The sequence below is a fragment of the Triticum dicoccoides genome, chromosome 2B (genome assembly GCF_002162155.2).
Source record: "Triticum dicoccoides isolate Atlit2015 ecotype Zavitan chromosome 2B, WEW_v2.0, whole genome shotgun sequence".
Taxonomy (NCBI): Eukaryota; Viridiplantae; Streptophyta; class Magnoliopsida; order Poales; family Poaceae; genus Triticum; species Triticum dicoccoides.
This window is the reverse complement of record NC_041383.1, coordinates 131,629,876-131,640,778: the sequence shown is the minus strand read 5'-3', so window position 1 is coordinate 131,640,778 and position 10,903 is coordinate 131,629,876. Positions and strand designations below refer to the sequence as shown.

The 10,903-nt window shown below is 47.4% G+C and overlaps 1 non-coding gene across 1 annotated transcript; it reads right to left on the bottom strand.

Annotated features, from left to right (window-relative positions):
* Positions 1-10,465: 10,465 nt before the first annotated feature.
* LOC119266209 lies at positions 10,466-10,576 on the bottom strand. Its single transcript, XR_005131933.1, has one exon. It is a non-coding gene; the product is annotated as a small nucleolar RNA R71 (small nucleolar RNA).
* Positions 10,577-10,903: the final 327 nt, after the last annotated feature.

Below are 10,903 nucleotides of genomic sequence, written 5' to 3'. Positions count from 1 at the left end.
GGAACATGGGAAAGGTGAATAGTGTTTCATAGGAAAGCTGGTCTGGTAGTACTGATTCCATTGGATTAGAAACATCCACGCGTTGCTCATTTTTTGGGCGGAAGCCTGAGGCAGGCGCTCGCTGCCATGCGTTAGATAGGTTGATGTGCTATGTTTGCCAGAATAAAAAATCAACCTATGTGTGGTACGTGAGGTGAGGACAAGAGTAGTCACTGTGCAGCTGAATAAACAAATAGCATCTCATACTGCCAAGCATGCTACTCTAAGAAAACAAATCTGTACATTTCGTAGTCCATCCGAACACATTCTCTTGAGAGTTTCATCTGGTTTGCTGTTCCATAGTTTTATACCTACATTCCTTTCCTATTCCTCTATTTTGATCAAGACCTATATTTTCTGCCCCTTTATTCCGACCGGAGCCTAAATATTTGGTATAAGGGCATGGGACAGTGGGTGCACCAGCAGTACAGCACCATGTACGTAGATAGGGGCATAAAGTGGTGATTCATAGTTTGTTGCCCCAAGAAACAAACATCCAAGAAACATATCTGGGTTGGTCCCATTTTTGTTCACTCTAGCCACCTACTCCTATGTGTGGATAGCAAATCTAGTCCTGGTCATACCACTGTGTACAGCGTTACCCCTATATTTCCCTTTTCGACCAAGAGACTGGTTGGATGACCAGTCTGTACTACTTTCATCCCCTTTCCTTCCTGTTTGTACCAAGTCCGATGTACATACTAAATTCCCCCACCCCCACTTTATTTCAATGACAAGTATTTTCGTACGGAGGGAGTACAAGATTCGACTCCATGAAGTAGCTTTACCTCTAACAATAGGAAAAAAAAGGTGACATTGGACCATCCGATCGAGAGGGGCTGAGAGGTAGAAAATGATGCACATGCAGCGACATAGCAAGCTGGGGAAGTAGAGCTAAGGCGGTTTCGAACGAAGATATACCTGAAGGTCGTCGGGATGTGGATAGGTGGGCGGCGGGAGGCCGGATCCGCTCACGAGAAACGACGAAGGGATCGGAGGACCTCCCGCACCGGCGCTCGGCCAGAGATAACGGTGCGGCCGGCAGTGGGTCTCCTCCCTCGCTGTCGATGACGGCCTAAACGCTGCCCCTCCTCCCCTTCATCGGCGGAGGGGGGTATGTCCGAATCTGTAACCAGCGGTGAGGATAGAAAGCCAGTGTTTTTTGAAGGGAGAAAGACAGGGTTACTACCCCTATCGTGTTTAGATCTGGAGAGGGTGAATAGAGCAGCCCTAGCAAGCAAGCGCGGAGGCTCCGGCCTATATATAAGTAGTGGGGTAGTTTTCCTTTTTCACTCCATCAAAACAATCGTTTAAAATTGTGTACTATACTACATGCCAGGTCGCGGGTTTTTCTAGTTGTTGATTGTTTTTTGAGATAGCTACCCGCTTGTTCCAAGTGGTGTTACGGTGTGCCAGGTTGCACTTTGTATCGTTCAAGTCTGGTAGTACTACAAGTCCCTCCATTAAATGAACAACCACCCCCTCATAAAAATTGTGAACAAGCCCACGGCTAAAATTAGCGGAAACGTGGGTTGCCCCAACATGCATTATTATTTATATTTTCTACTCCCTCCGTTCCTAAACATAAGTCTTTTTTATTAGCCACACCTAAGACAAGAATTTTTTATTAGCAGTGAACCCCACATGTCATAGAGACAAAAATTGTGGCAAGATTCCCTTAGGCAAGCCAAAGTGTGTCTAACAATTTGAGCAACTCAGGTTAGGCAAGTCTGGCAAGTGTGGGAAAAATAATGTGGCAACATAAGACAAACATAGTCACAATCCAAACAGCCCCGTGATTTTTTGTGACATGCATGAAAATTTGGTTAGTTAAATTTATAGTCAAAATTTGGCAAGGTGCATCAAATCAACACATGCAAGTATCAAAAGGAAAGTCACGGCATGCATGCATGCGTTGTACTCCCTCTGTTTCCAAATATAAGTCCTTTTAGAGATTGCAACAAGTGACTACTCCCTCCGTTCCTAAATGTAAGTCTTTTTAGGGATTCCACTACAAACTACATATGGATGTATATAGACATATTTTAGAGTGTAGATTCACTCATTTTGTTTCGTATGTACTCCAGTTCATAGTGAAATCTCTAAAAAGACTTATATTTTGGAATGGAGGAAGTACATACGAAGCAGAATATGTCTACTCCTACATACGAAGTAGCCCATTTGAAATGTGTAAAAAGAGTTTTATCGAATGCAGTGCTTTGATGTGTCGCGTCAACTCATACAAGCCCAAGAAATTTGATTACTACGACGCCCTCTCCCTCGCGGACTGAGCTCCGATGCCTTAACTGCACCTGCCTTTGGCTGCATGACAGGTGGGCCAACCACCTGTTGGGCCCACCTGTCATGGACGCAAAGGCAGGAGCAGTAAGTAGAAGCTTTCGCTACACGCTATCCCTCCCGCACGAGGTGGACGGACATGCAGCAGTGGATTCGATACTGTAGAAGTAGGAGTAACATCATTGTTCGTCTTCTCGAAGAGGTGAAGAGCCAAGTGCAAACCGAACGTGGCAGTTGCGAACGCTCACGTGGTGCGGTTCCTTGGAGTACTAGCCAGGCTCTTGCATGAGACAAAATTGCTATTGTTTAACAATTAAACTCCATTATCCATTGGTTGATACTCATTCTGCATAGGTCCACGCGCTTAGCACCGTTTCCTCCTGGGGTCACCAATGTTTATTTGCTAATTAATAGCATTCCATGCAATGAACTAGCCATTGCAAGTCATTAAAAGCATGCACACCTCTCATCTCTTATTGGTTGATACGTATGTCAAGAAACAAGAAACAAGGTAGAAGTTAATGCACCGCGCCTAAGTGTTTTGGGACTATTTGGTTTTCGTAAGATGACTTACACACCTAGACGGAGGGAGTAGTATAGACCTGTAAACCGGAAAGGAGTATTTGCCTTTCTAGAGATTTCAACAAGTGACTAGACTTAGGCTAAAAAACAAGTGACTAGACTACACCGTGTGTAGTACCCCCTCCCCTCCGGTTTATAGGGCTCAAATCTCAAATCTCATGAACCAAGGCATTTTGCGATTGGAGGAATGTATCTCGTACTTTACAAAACTACCCTAATTAAACTCATGGATTAATTACGTAGTTCTCTTGTTTTCCTCTCCGCGTTGGTCGCGGTGCACAATATTGAGGCTAGCCATAGTGGGAGTAACTTAGGTAGTAACTTAACACATCCCAAGACAATTTTGCTTATGTGGCAAGTATTTAATGAGGAAAGAGGTGCTTGTGGTAACATAATATGTTACTGTAACATAGCGCTTTCCGAGGCAAAATGAGTCTATGAGATAATAAATGAAGCAATCTATGATACTACTACTATGTTACTTTGCACTATGGAGGTAGTAACTTACACTAGTGTCATATGCATGACACTAGTCTAAGTTACTCCCCACCATGACCAGCCTGAGAGAGTGCTTTGATACGTTTTAGTCTCATGACCAAAAGTAGTCGGACTAAAACTTGTTAGCCTCATCCATGCTTGGATCCAAATACTAAAAAGACTAAAATCAAGTTAATGACATTTCAAAGCATCCGGGCCCGCGTGCCATCCACCAAATCACAGCGAGGTGCTACAGTCGAGACTCACCTGTCACCCCGGTGTGGCCGTCATGACCCGTCATATCACAAAACCCACACCTTTACTAGCAGTGGTAAGGTGGCCTCCAAGTTGGACTGGACGAAGCAACCATCATTTCATTGGAACGCTCGTTCAAGCCCTTTCTTCCCTTTCTTGAAGAAAACCTCACTCCAGGCTACTCACTTCTGCCATTTTTCTTCTCTACCGATGAAGGAAAGGTGGGCGAATCAGTTATGCTGCTATATTTTCATTCCAATAAGCGAAGCACCGACCGATTCTCACATCCTATTCTTTTCCCGTTTTCATTGCGATTGTGGTTTCCTTTCGATTGCTTTTTGTTTGTCAGCTTATTGATGGATCCTGGAGCACTAGGCAAAGAGTTGCCAGTGGACAACCCACTGGAGACAGCGATCTTCAGGAAGCGAGCACCGACCAACGAGTTGACCATGTTGGAGGGCCAACCCATGGAGACGAAGAACTCCAAGAAACAAGCACTGGCCAAAGAGTTGAGGACGTTGGCGAACGAACTCCTCAAAGAAAGTTGGAAGAACAGCAAGGGCCCCACCGTGCCTACCCCAGGAGCTCTGATTGCCACCTATGTGAGGCTCAAGACCGAGTTTGAGGAGATAGTCACCATTGAGAAGCAGTATTCCCCTGGCAAGGTGATGGCCCCCATCGAGGACGAGGAGATGGCCCCGGGAGGGATGAGCTCCCCCGGTGAGCTGCACAAGGTAAAAAATAATGGCTTATTACCATAGTTGTGGTTTTTGATTATTTGCAATGTGCTTGCTTTTTGATTATTTGCAATGTGCTTGCTAATATGTTAGTGTTGTGCAGGTGTCGGTGGTTGTCCTTGATGATTCCGATGTCGTGGCCCATCTTGTTGGCATCACCCCGGAGATCGATTCCGATACTGCTGTCCATCCTGTGGACATCGCCCCAGAGATCGATTCTGATGTCGCGGTAAGTCCTATGGACATCGCCCCAGAAATCGATTCCCATGCCGCTGTCCGTGTTGTGGTCATTGCCCGAGAGATCGATGATAAGAAATAGTTGGTCGCGCTAATCCTTCAAGGTAGTTTGCATTGCCCTGTGTTTAATACCAGAACGATGCGTGTTATCAAACCATCTTAGGGCTAGTGCACTGTCTTGTGTGGGCGGATCTTGCTACTTTTGTTTGATAGTGAATCATGTGATGAATCATGCGAACCCTCTCCGAGTTATGGAAACAGATGTATCCTCACCAGCTTTTGATGTAATATATGGCATGCTTAGATGTAAGTTTGAACTGTTTATCATATCAACAAGGGTTGTTTGATGATTCTTGGTGTTAGTAGGCTAGCTACTGTGCGAGCTATAGTACTTGCAAAACACTCGCCGAAGAGAAATGTTGGGGCTGATGAGCTCGTGGTACGCTTATACTTATCCCTCGTCGATCGACCAATAGCCCTAGCTCCTAAAATTGTAGGCTTAGCGATCGATCAAATAATAGTCGACATACATTCAGGCCTCATTTGGTTCATAGGGTAGGAAAATCGTAGCAAAAGTACAGAGAACATGCAACACAAAATCATAGCAGTGCAGAGACGTACTCCCTCCGTTCCAAAATAGATGACCTAGGCAGGCTAGTTTGGCCTAGTGGGTTTCAGTGACATGACGTGGTACAGTGCCGTCCAGTCTTCGCGTGTGGTAGCAGTATTGCGAGTACAGTAAGTTTTCTTGAAGAAGCGGAATTCAATGAAGTCATGATGGTTCCTTCGTCCGAACAACTTATGGTGGGAAAGGTGGGGCCTGCGATACGACCGGGGTAGACCAGGATAATTTTGTGCATGGCAGGTGGACCAGGATGGTTGATGTCCGACATGTCGGTGAATGAAAGTATTCTTTCCGATATAGAGGACGAGCAACGAGTATTCATTGTTTATTCTTGATGAAAGCTATTGTCTCCATTGTTACTCCTTGACTTTGTCAATGCCTCTCTCTCCTCCAAATAAGCGGGGACTACTTGCTATGCATGCAGCGGGCAGCTGGCATCTTGAGGGGCCAGGGCGGTGAGAGGGGGCTCCAGAAGCGGTTCGGACTCCAGCATGGCCCACCTCACATTATCACCATATATTTCTTGGAGTCCGTGCGCGGCGAGCAGGCGATCTCTTCTCCCTCCCCCGTTTCTCTCTTCTCAGCCGACGCCCGCCGAGTAATTAGATTTTGGCTATCGACGGTTTATTCAATTACGGTCCCACATGTTAGTGAAATTGCAAGACAACCGTGTCCCCTTTGGTAAGCGGCGTGCGAGCCGGACTTTCGGGGTTGCGACACGTATGAGTCGTAAGTGTACTGCCTTTTCCTTTAGAACTTGCGAAGCGTAACATTTTCGCGCGATCGATCGATAGAAATCCAGAACAAAATGATGAGGGCGGTGCTTTCCCGCTCGTTAGGAGGGCTAGTTCGAGTGATATGACGTGCTACAGTGCCGTCCACTTGCTCCATTTTTATGTAAGCAAGAGTTTACACTCGTACGCGGGAGGAGTGTGAAACACCGCGGATCTGATTTTGATCGAGGGATAACTGTTCCCTGCCAAATAATGGAGGATTGTTAGCGATTATAGCATGATAGTTAGGGCATCTCCAGTGCTGGCCCACAAATTTACACCGGCATCTGTCTGAGGACACTGATGGATGCCATCCGATGCTGCCCGCATACCTTTCGACAACTATATGAACTAACCGGACGAAATTCATGCAAACAAAGCAAATTTCAAATTAACCAGATGAAATTCATTACATTTCGAAAACTTCTCCTACAAACTGGACGAAAGTCATTACATATTTTGTACAAACCGTACTAAACCTACTGTAAACCTAATCTAAACGATCGCCAGCGCCCGACCACCAAGTTCGGCCATGAACCCGAGAAAGCCAGCCTTTGCCTCCTCCTCATCCGCCTTGATAACCTCCTCCTCCGGCCGGAGCACAAGGTTATGAAGATTTCCGCCTCCACGTCACCGTCAAGCGGCTAATCGGCCGCCGAAGTTTACCCCACCAAGCTTGGCGTCGACTGAGTGGAGTAGCGGTGGCCTTCCCGGGACCAGAGCGGCGGCGACCTACCGTGTACTACTCTTCCTCGCTGCCGGTTGCGCCCGCGCACGTGCGCCAACTTCGTGGTCGTGGCGGCGGAGGGCGGCCCGGGGGGTGCCGGCGATCTCCTTCGTTTTCTCCTGCGACAGTATGTCGAAGAGAGCTTTGGAGCGCACCTGGAGCGGAGCCGCCGATGTCCCTCTTCTGCTCCTGTGACAGTATGTCCAAGAGAGCTTCGGAGCGCCACGAGGCCATGGTTAAAGTGGTGCCGACGGAAGGAAGGGACCGGAGGAGAATAAGTGTGGGTCTTTGGCTATGGCTGGGAGCTGGGGCTCAAGTTAATATAGCTGGCAAATGGCAATGAGCCGCGGCAGACAGATGGACAACTGGCGCCGGAGTAGGTTTGTCGGGCGTGAATGCGGACGCTGCTTCAGTGACTTAACTGCAGATGCGTTTGGGTGACTGACATGTGGGCCCAACGGGCATCTGGCCCGCATGTCAGTGACACACCAATTGCACCTGCAGTTAAGTCCAGTGAATGCGGCATTGACATTCTGGAGAGATGGTGACCGTTTCAGGCGCATGCGGACTGTTTGACTGGTCAACCATACAAATATGGAGCTATACACTGAGCCAGCGACCGTATAATCACCATATCTCATATACAATGATCAAGGTGAGCTATCAAGACAAGTTCGATGACCGCCAATGCATTTTACTCGGTAATAAATGACAAGGATTGAAGGGGAATCCTAATTTGCTTTGTCTTTTGTCCTTGAGCTCTTGACAAACCAATGCACTATACGGTTGTCCGGCCACTCCACCCCAGAGCTCTCACCAAGCGTCGTTCATGCCACTGTGCCGCACACTAACCGGTAAGGCACCGATGGCATCCCGCCGCGCCGAGTTCCTCGCCGCCCACGAACGCACACAAAATGGTAGGGAAGCGATGGCATCCGGCCGTGCCGAGTTCATCGCCGCTCGTGACCTCACAACTACGTGGGAGGAATTTGAAGATGGCAAGGCTGAATGGGCGGTAGAGCAAGAGGCGGCCAAAGCCGCATAGAGGGAGCGTAAAAGTAAGAAAGCACTCAAGAAAAGAGAGGCCCGCCGCTGCAAGAAAGAAAAGGACGCACGCGCTGCTGCGGAGAGGTCGGCGGAGATCCAAGCACGGTGGGGTGTCGCCTAGAAAGCCGGGAAGGAGAACGACGGCGTCTGGCCAGCATGTGAGAAGTAGTAGTACTAGTAGTTAGTGTGTGTGTCTGTGTCTGAGTACGAGCATGTACGAGTACTACTAGTTACTACTGTAGTTTTTAGAGCAAATTACCAGTACATTAGCCTAGACTAAGTGGAAGAATTCCTATCCTATGCATCAAATGGCATCTCTTTCTCTATAGGAATTGAGATGCATGTCATCTCACTTCCTATGATTTTCATATTCCTATCCTATGAACGAAAGGAGGCCTCTGTTGGAGTAAATACTGTAGCTAGCAGTACTGCTGGTACAGTAGCTTTCTTCAAGAAGCGGAATTCAACGAAGTCATGATGGTTCCTTCGTCCGAGCAACTTCAAAGTGGGAAGTGGGCCTATGATTTGACGGCTCATTAGTCATTGTTACTGCGGCGCGACGACCTGGGTGACTCTCCCTTGGAGTTCTGCATGCATGGCAAGTGGACCAGGATGGTCGATGTCCCACATGTTGGCGAACGAAAGTATTCTTTCCAATATCGAGGAGCAAGGAAACCGCGTGGTATAGTATCAATCTGATTGGTTCGTGATCAACACATTTCACATACATCTTTTGGCACTGAAATATGCGGTTTATTGAGTTATATTCATTCATTTCTTGCTATGAATTGTTGAATTTGTGAATGATAATCATATAAAGGGGTCATTTACTACTCAGTGGTTTGTTTTGCTGAAAAGTGCGAGAAGGCACTATAAACTTCAAGATACAGACTAAGTGGCTAAGAGAACGAAGAAGAGGAGGAAGAATGGACTTGTGCGAGAAGAAACAAAGTAACCAGAGGGGCTAGCCAAAGAAGAGAGGGACGAACTTGGGAAGAAAGAAGATAAGTAGGAGGGCAAAATTGCAAAGTGGCAGATCAGATCGTCAGCGATAAAAATCCCTAGCACAGCCACTGATCCCCTTTGGGCCTGGCATCTCATCTCTCTCCCTCTCCCCTTCTTCTCCACCACCGGCCGCCGCCACGGCCAGGCCGACGTGGTGGTGCACCACCCAGCATCTCCACCTGCTCCACACGCGCCACCGCGCCATCACCAGCATCCACCAGCACCAATCCATCTCCACGCCGCCGCCAGCACACACCGCGCCTCCACTCCATGCTCGCGTGCCCGACCAGACGAGGTGCCTGGTGCCCCGCGCGACCATCCCCACGCTGTTGTTGCTCTTCCCACGTCCCTGATGCTGCTTTGCTTGCGCCCCACCTTGCTGCTGCTCTGAACCTTAACCTGTTGCTGCTTCTTCTCTCAATCTCACTGCTGCTCTCTTCTCCCTAAAACTGCTACTGCTCCTTCTCCTCACGTCCCTGCTGTTGTTCCTCTTCTGAACCCCAGCCGCAGCTCTCTTCTTCTCTCTCAAACTTGTTGCTGCTCTTTCTCTTCTCCCTCCACGCCTGCTGCTGCTTCCTCTCAACGCCCCTGCTACTTCTTCGTCTTCTCTGAACCTTTTCCAAGTCCCCATGCTACTGCTCTTCCTCTCCAGTGCCTCCTGTTGCTGTCTCTCTCCAGTGCCCCTTTCTGCTTCTTCTTCTCCTCTTTCTTGCTGCGCCCCTCCTCCTCCTTCTCCAACTGCTGCTCCTAATCTTCTCTTCTCCCTCAACGCCTGCTGCTCTTTCTCTCAACGCCCCTGCTACTTCTTTCTTCTTCCACCTACTGCTGCTTCTCTTTAGATCCCCAACTCGCTGCTGCAGTTTCTAGCTCTCTCTCTCTCTCTCTCTCTCTCTCTTTAATTCACAGGAGTCAGTACTGTACAATATATGATTTGTTCAATTTCAGACTTGTGTTTGTAGTGTTACATTGGTGGTCTGTGAGCTGAATCTTGATACATTGTGTAGAACTTTGTAATATTCAGATTTGATAAGAGTGCTTGCAACCTGCTATATTACAATTGATCATTTTGGCGCCGTTGCCGGGGACTAGCGTCGAGTGACCGTGTTAGGCTATAGACTAGGTTTACTTTAGTTCCTTGTTCAATTCCTCGTGTATTTCATCTTTAGTGTTTTTCTTCTATTTTCCCCCATTGTTGCTTCGGCTTATTAGGATACTAACCTTCTGACTAGTGTTTACTGTTTATGAATGTGTGTAGGGAATCATAAATCTTTGCAGGTTGTTCTATAGTTACACTTGGTTAAGATATGGCATTGCTTCGTGATCTTTGGATGCCAAGTAGTCAATGTTATATCACAGGACCGGTTTGGCCAACTATTGAGGTAGAGAATTTTGAGCTGAAGCCTGGTCTTATTCCTTTGGTTCAACAACATCAGTTTGGAGGGTTGCCTAATAAAGATCCTTACGAGCAATTGCTCCGAGTCATGGAGTACTCAGATACAGTAAAGTACCATGGAGTTCCTCAAGAAGCTATCAAGTGCATGTTGTTCACATTCTCTCTCCTAGATGGTGCTCGTGCTTGGTATCGATCCTTACCATCAAGATCATTCGGTTGGAATGAGATATCACGAGCTTTCTTGGATAAATATTTCCCACTACACAAGCAGTCCGCAATTCGAGATGAGATCTTCAATTTCGTTCAGCGTGAAGGTGAGAGCTTGAATGATGCTTGGGAGAGATGCAAAGCCTTATTCAGGAGATGTCCTAATCATGGGCTCGAGAGATGGTTAGAGCTGCAGATATTCTATAGAGGATTGACTTCGGACACTCGAGCTTATGTCGATATGGCAGCGGGTGGAGCTATTACAAACAAGACACTTGATGAAGCTTTTCTGTTGATTGAGAGCATAGCTTTCCACCAACTTCAGTGGTACAATAAGAAGCCCACGTCTGATTCATTGGTTTGCTTGCAACAAATCACTACACCTCAGCCACCAATTCTTACACAGAAGCCTGAACCTCTATCTCAGTGTGACAAGATTGAGCTTGCATGGATTATCTTTGACGATGATGACACCATTCTAGTTGACACACACGCTACAGA